Raw genomic sequence first — 8,118 nt, 5'->3', positions numbered from 1 at the left:
TGAGAAGATAATATAAATTTATTTAAATTTAAAATTGGTTTATTTTATTGATAAAAATCATGGACTTCATTGACTAGAGAAGCAAACATTTGTATGAACCATTTTATGTCTCTTATCACACAGGCTACTGTTAATGAAAATGTGTTTAGTGGACCAATATTATCATCATCTATTGGAACTCATTAAGAATGCAAAATATTGAGCCCAAGTCCAGACCTACTGAGTCAGAATCTGCATTTTAATAAGATCCTCAGGTAATTCAAATGCCCATTAAAGTTTGAGAAATATTGACATAGGTATATAGACTTTTATTAATTCATTTTGGTTTGAGAAAACAACCTAACACTTAGTAGTTTAAAGAAACACATTTGTTTATGCACAATTGTGTGGGCAATTAATTTTGGCTTGGTAAAGCTAGGATGGTTTTTCTCTGTTGTGTCATCTGTGCTCCCTTATATCGTTGTAGTTAGCTAGGAGTTGATATTCTTTTTTTTTTTATCCTCACCGAAATATATGTTTATTTTGTTTTGTTTTATTTTTTTTTATGATTTGAATCATGTCCCTAGAATTGCTTACTAACTCCATCTTAATCACCTTTTATGTATTTATTTATTTTTTCTCTTTCCCTTTCTTTTTATAAAATTTTCTTTATTAATTAAGGTATTACATATGTGTCCTTATTCCCCCATTGTCCCCCCACCTCCCCACTCATACCCTCACCCCCCTGGTATCTGTGTCCATTGGTTAGGCTTATAAGCATGCATACAAGTCCTTTGGGTAATCTATCCCCATTACCCACACCCTCCCCTATTTTCCCTGTGAGGTTTGACAGTCTGATCAATGCTTTTCTGTCTCTGGATCTGTTTTGGTTCATCAGTTTATGTTGTTCATTATTTTCCAAAAATGAGTGAGACCATGTGATATTTATCTTTCTCTGACTGGCTTATTTCGCTTAGCATAATGCTCTCCAGGACCATCCATGCTGTTGCGAATGGTAGGAATTCCTTCCTTTTTAGAGCAGCATACTATTCCATTGTGTACCAGTTTTCTAACCCACTAATTTGCTGATAGGCACTTAGGCTGTTTCCAAATCTTAGCTATTGTAAATTGTGCTGCTATGAACATAGGGATGCATATATACTTTCTGATTGGTGTTTCTAGTTTCTTGGGATATATTTCTAGAAGTGGCATCACTGGGTCAAATGGGAGTTGCATTTTTAGATTTTTGAGGAAACTCCATACTGTTCTCCACAGTGGCTGCATCAGTCTGCATTCCCACCAGCAGTGCACGAGGGTTCCTTTTTCTCCACATCCTCACCAGCACTTGTCGTTTGTTGATTTGTTGATGATAACCATTCTCACAGGTGTGAGATGGTACCTTATTGTCGTTTTTATTTGCATCTCTCGGATGATTAGTGACTTTGAGCATGTTTTCATATGTCTCATGGCCTTACTTAGGTTTTCTTTAGAAAAGTATCTATTTAGGTCCGTTGCCCATTTTTTGATTGAGTTATCTTTCTTTTGTGAAGTTGTATGAGTTCCCTGTAAATTTTAGAGATTAAACCCTTATCAGTGATAACATTGGCAAATATGTTCCCCCATGCATTGAGCTTTCTTGTTGTTTTCTTAATGGTTCCTGTACAAAAGCTTTTTATATTGACGTAGTCCCATTTATTTATTTTCTCTTTAGTTTCTATTGCCCTAGGAGCTGTATCGGCGAAGAAATTGCTTCGGCATATGTCTGAGATTTTGCTACCTGCGGATTCCTTTAATATTTTTCTGGTTTCCTGTCTTATGTTTAAGTTTATTCATTTTGAGTTTATTTTTCTGTATGGTGTAAGTTTGTGGTCTAGTTTCATTTTTTTTTTGCATGTATCTGTCCAATTTTCCCAACACCATTTATTGAAGTCTTGACTCCATTGTATGTTCATGCCTCCTTTGTCAAATATTAATTGAGCATAATGGTTTGGGTCAATTTCTGGGTTCTCTATTCTATTCCATTGATCTATGTCTGTTCCTGTGCCAGTACCAGGCAGTTTTGAGAACAGTGGCTTTGTAATACAGCTTGATATCTGGTATTGAGATCTCACCTACTTTGTTCTTCTTTCTTGAGATCACTGTAGCTATTCAGGGTTGTTTTTTATTCAAGATGAATTTTTGAAGAGTTCCTTCTAAGTCTGTGAAATATGCTGTTGGTATTTTAATGGGCAGTGCATTGAATCTACAGATTGCTTTTGGTAGTATGGAGATTTTAATGATGTTGATTCTACCAATCCATGAACACAGGATGTTCTTCTATCTGTTTATGTCTTCCTCTATCTCGTTTTTCAGTGTCCTGTAGTTTTCTGAGTACAGGTCTTTCACCTCCTTAATTAAGTTTATTCCTAGGTATCTTAATTTTTTTGGTGCAATGGTAAATGGGATTGCTTTTTTAGTCTCTCTTGTTATATGTTCACTATTGGCCATAGATTTCTTGGCATTTATTTTGTATCCTTCTACATTGCTGAATTCATTTATTAAGACTAATAATTTTTTGATAGAGTCTTTAGGGTTTTCCAAGTACAGTATCATGTCATCTGAGAATCATGACAGTTTTACATCTTCTTTTCCAATTTGGATGCCTTTTATTTCTTCTTCTTGTCTAATTGCTATGGCTAGCAATTGCATAACTATGTCAAACAGGAGTGGTGAAAGTAGTCATTCTTGTCTCATTCCTGTTCTTAAGTGAAATGGTTTTAGTTTTTACCTATTGAGTATGATGTGGGCTCTAGGTTTGTCATATAAGGCTTTTATTATGTTGCGGTATGATCCTTCTATTCCCATTTTGCTTTGGGTTTTTATTAAGAAAGGGTGTTGGATTTTGTCAAATGCTTTTTCTGCATCAATTGATATGACTATGATTTTTTTTATTATGCTTGAAAAAATTGTTGTTTTTTTATGACTAATTTTTATCTCTCATTTTTATATGTGATGTATCATATTTATTGATTTGCAGATATTGTACCATCCTTGCATCCCCAGTATAAATCCTACTTGGTCATGGTGTATGATCTTTCTGATGTAATGTTGGATCTGATTTGCTAGAATTTTGTTGAGGATTTTGGCATCTATGTTCATGAGGGATATTGGCCGATAATTCTCTTTCATTGTGTTGTCTTTATCTTGTTTTGTTTTAGGGTAATGCTGGCTTCATAGAAAGTGCTTGGAAGTGTTCCTTCCAGTTGAATTTTTTGGATTAGTCTGAGGAGGATAGGTTTCAGTTCTTTCTTGAATGTTTTGTAAAACTCCCCTGTGAAGCCATCTGGCCCCGGGCTTTTGTTTGCTGGAGCTTTTTGATGAGTGCTTCAATTTCTTCCATACTTATCGGCCTATTGAGATTTTTAGATTCTTCCTGATTGAGTTTTAGAAGGTTGTATTTTTCTAGGAATATGTCCATTTCCTCCAGGTTGTCTAGTTTGTTGAAATAGAGTTGTTCATAGTATTTTTTAATAAGCCTTTTTATTTCTGTGGGGGTCTGTTGTTAATTAGCCTTTTTCATTTCTGATTTTGTTTATTTGGGTCTTCTCTCTTTGTTTCTCAGTGAGCCTGGATAGAGGTTCATCAATCTTGTTTATCCTTTCAAAGAACCACCTCTTTGTTTCATTGATCTTTTGTATTTTTTTTTGTCATTTATTTCTGCTCTGATCTTTATTATCTCCTTCCTTCTGCTCACTCAGGGATTTTCTTGTTGCTCTCTTTCTAATTCTTTGAGATGTAGAGTTAGATAATTTACTACCATTTTTTCTTGTTTTTTGAGGTAGGCCTCTAGAGTTATAAACTTCCCTCTTAAGACTGCTTTCATTGTGTCCCATAGATTTTGGATTGTTGTATTTTCATTGTCATTTGTTTCCAGGATGTTTTTAATTTCTTCTTTGATCTCTTTGGTAACCCAATCATTGTTTAATAGCATGCTATTCAGCTTCCAAGTGTTTGAATTTTTTGATTGTTTTTATTGTAGTTTATTTCTTATATTATGCCATTGTGGTCTGAGAAGATGCTTGATATGATTTCAATCTTCTTGAATTTGGAGAGACTTTGCCTGTGACCCAATATGTGGTCTATCTTTGAAAATGTCCCATATGCACTTGAGAAGAATGTATATTCCATGGCTTTAGGGTGAAATGTTCTGTAGATATCAATTAAGTCCATCTGATCTAGTGAGTCATTTAGGAATGCTGTTTCTTTGCTGATTTTTTTTGTCTAGAGGATTTATCCAGTGATGTCAGTGGGGTATTAAAGTCCCCTACTATGACTGTATTGCTGTCAATCTCTCCCCTGATATCTTCCAGGAGTTTTGTTTTTTTGTTTGTTTGTTTGTTTTTTAGTATCTGGGTGCTCCCTGCATTGGGTGCATAAATGTTTATCAGGGTTATATCCTCTTGTTGTATCGATCTCTTTAGTATTATGAAGTGACCTTCTTTATCTCTTGTTATGGCCTTCACTTTGAGATCTATTTTGTCAGATATAAGTATTGGTACCCCAGCTTTTATTATCTTTTCCTTTTGCCTGAAAGAAATTTTTACATCCCCTCACTATCAGTCTGTGTGATTCCCTTGTTCTGAGGTGGGTCTCTTGTAGACAGCATATATATTGGTAATGTTTTTTTTTAATCCATTCAGCCACTCGATGTCTTTTGATTGGAGCATTTAGTCGGTTTACATTTAAAGTTATTATTGATAGGTACTTGTTTGTAGCCATTTTTATTTTTTGTGCCTGTGTTTGTTCTTTCCTTTTTATTTCTTCTTTTTACACCTGTCCCTTTAGCATTTCTTGCATTTCTGGCTTGGTAGTCATAGATTCCCTTAGCCTTTTTTTTGTCTGTGAAGCTCATTATTTCTCCTTTAATTATGAATGATAGATGTTTCACAAATTTGGGTATCATCCTTGCGCAGGGGCCATGCTAATCTTCTCTGTATTGTTCCAAATTTAGTATATGTGCTGCTGAAGTGAGCACCGAATATATGCTTATTGATTTGAGAGAGAGAGGAAAGGAAAGGGAGAGGGGGACAGAGAGGGACAGAGAGAGAGGGAGGGGTGGGTGAGAGAGAGAGAGAGAGAGAGAGAGAGAACCATTGATGTGGGAGGGAAACATCCATCAATTGCCTCCCATATGCATCCTGAGTGGGGATAGAACCCACAACATTTTTGGTTTATGGGAGGACATCCTAACTAACTGAGCCATCTGTCCAGTTGTTGGCTTCTTGTCACCAGGTGTAATGAAGGAAATTTTGCCATATGTAGTTTATTATTAAATAGGTTAGCCTGGGTTTTTTTCCTATGGTGATAGTTACAGTGTTCCTAAGAGCAGTATGAGAGGGCAAGCTTCATTGTTGAAACAGTTTTCAAGTCATGGCTTGTGTCATGCCTGCTAAAGTATTATTAACCAAAATAAGTCATATGATCAAATCCAGATCTTGAATCTGATGGATTCAAGATACAAATTCCACTTCTCGATGAGAAAAGATGAAATCTCATGGTAGAGGAGGAGCATGATGACAAATATGTGCAAACTCTGTAATCATGTTGCCATTAACTACAAAGCCTCCATACAAAATACAAAAACCCTCCTGTTTCCTAAGGATTGCAAAAGTAATCCATGGATGCTTTATTCCCTGCTAAATAAGTACACATAATTTAGAAAAGTTACTGAGGCCAATAGACTCAGGCTATATTTAATCATTCATTACTTGATTAATTAAACCTTTATGGCCTCTTCCTCCTCATAGGCAAAGAAAAAATAGCTGATCTCAGAAAGTATAATAATTGCATATTGTTACTTAAGAAAGTCAATTAACTAATAGACTAGAGATTGAAGTTATCTAGATATGCAGGTCACAATTGTGACACAGTATATCACATTAAATAGTAATTGAAATTATTTGTAATTATATATAGACATAGTTTATAATCATGTGTATACATGTGTGAATGTGTATTTGTCATTTGCAAGAATCTAAAGAATAATAAGACAAAATCTGTGGAAATCACAAACTGTGATGGAGAAGTTCACCAGAAAATACTTTAAAGACTGCTCAAGCTCTAAAGACAAAGAACTAACATTCCTGACACCAGAAAGTAGAGTAAAACCTTGGTTAATCATGGCCAAATGAACATCAATTTTTCATTATAATTATTTTTTCTCTAACTATGTTTTATTTCTTTTTAAAAGGCAAATATTAAATAATCTATACAAAATTATCATACTTAATAGACAAAAAATAACTAGCGATGTATCTGGCACAGTTACGTATTCAATGATTATTATTCAATGAACATATACCTTACATTTGAATATATTTTTGCATACCTAGCTAAATAAAACTTTGTAATAAATCATAAGCTTAGATGCAGATATATATATATATATATATACATATATATATATTTTACAAATATATTTATTTATAGGTATATGTTTTTTAATTAAATCTTTATTGTTCAGATTATTACAGTTGTTCCTCTTTTTTCCCCCCATAGCTCCCCTCCATCCGGTTCCCACCCCACCCTCTGCCCTTACCCCCCCCCCCCGCCACTGTCCTCATCCATAGGTGTACGATTTTTGTCCAGTCTCTTCCCGCACCCCTCACACCCCTTCCCTCCACCAAGAATAGTCAGTCCATTCCCTTTCTATGGCCCTGATTCTATTATATTCAGCAGTTTATTATGTTCATCAGATTATTTATTCACTTGATATTTAGATTCACTTGTTGACAAATATGTACTTGTTGTTCATAATTTTTATCTTCACCTTTTTCTTCTTCTTCCTCTTCTTAAAGGATACCTTTCAGCATTTCATTATTTCTTCAAATAGGTTTTCAATATCTTGCTCTCTCTCTTCTTCTGGCACCCTCATAATTCGGATGTTGGAACGCTTGAAGTTGTCCCAGAGGCTCCTTACACTATCTTCATATTTTTGGATTCTTTTTTCTTTCTGTTTTTCAGGTTGGGGTGTTTTTTGCTTCTTCGTACTTCAAATCTTTGACTTGATTCTTGCGATCCTCTAGCCTGCTGTTGGAACTCTGTATAATATTGTTTATTTTAGTCAGTGTATGCTTAATTTCTAGTTGGCCCTTTTTCATAACCTCAAGGGTCTCACCAGATTTCTTGAGGGTCTCACTAAATTTATCGGTGGTTTCTAGAAAATTCTTGAAAAACCTTAAAAGTGTGGTTTTGAACTCTATATCCAGTAGTTTGCTTTCCTCCATTTCTGTCATTTGTGACCTGTTTCTTTGTCTCCGCATTTTTTATGCTTCCTTGTGTTGATAGAGTGGCTTTTTGTGCTAGGTGTCCTATAGGGCCCAGTGGCTCAGCCTCCCCAGTTACCTGAGGTGGACACTCTTGGTGCACCCCTTTGTGGGCTTTGTGCACAGTCTTGTTGTATTTAAGCCTTGATTGTTGTAGGTATCACTGGGAGGAATTGACCTCCAGGCCAATTGGCTGTGAGAATCAGCTGTGTCTATGGTGGGAGAACTTCTGTGCTGGAGACACCCTTATGGAGCAAGACTTGCTTCAGTGGGGCTTTGGTGTTCACTGAGTCTGCCCCTTGAGTGTGTCCCTTATGGATCTAAGGAGTTGTAATCTGGATGGTTCCACTCTGACCACTGGGTACACTGGCTCTTGGATCTCTAAGGAGGTGCTAATTTAGCCTCTGCCTGAGGCTACTCAGCAGGAGCTATGGAGATATCTGCAGATTCCTCTTCTTTGTTTGGGGTTTGGAGGTGCCCAGATGAGGCCGAACTGTGAAGCAATGCAAGCTGCTGTGGGGCCTTGGGCCTTCTTTTGGATGTTCTGGGTCTCTCTGACCCAGCTGCAGTTTGTTAGTTAATTTTAGATTGCAAAGCACCAGGTCATTCATATGCAAAAGCCTCTGTGCACAGCTTGGATGGGGTGGGGTCTCAGGGAATCAACAGGGCAGAGCAAACAGCTATGGCTGATCCTCATTCCTGCCCTAAGTGACCCCGGGTCTCAGTGTCCCCTGGTAATCGCTGCAAGCACCTCTGAGAGAAAGCCACCCTGAGTTCTGCCCAATGCCAGATAGTCCATTTTCTCCCCTTATGAGTCTGTGTCCCCAGAGACTCA

At 36.5% G+C, this 8,118-nt stretch overlaps 1 non-coding gene across 1 annotated transcript; it reads right to left on the bottom strand.

Moving 5' to 3' along the window:
- Positions 1-4,886: 4,886 nt before the first annotated feature.
- LOC111827222 lies at positions 4,887-4,993 on the bottom strand. Its single transcript, XR_002830721.1, has one exon. It is a non-coding gene; the product is annotated as a U6 spliceosomal RNA (small nuclear RNA).
- Positions 4,994-8,118: the final 3,125 nt, after the last annotated feature.

Source organism: Myotis lucifugus, unplaced genomic scaffold (assembly GCF_000147115.1).
Source record: "Myotis lucifugus unplaced genomic scaffold, Myoluc2.0 scaffold_2, whole genome shotgun sequence".
Taxonomy (NCBI): Eukaryota; Metazoa; Chordata; class Mammalia; order Chiroptera; family Vespertilionidae; genus Myotis; species Myotis lucifugus.
This window is presented reverse-complemented; position numbering and strand designations above follow the sequence as displayed.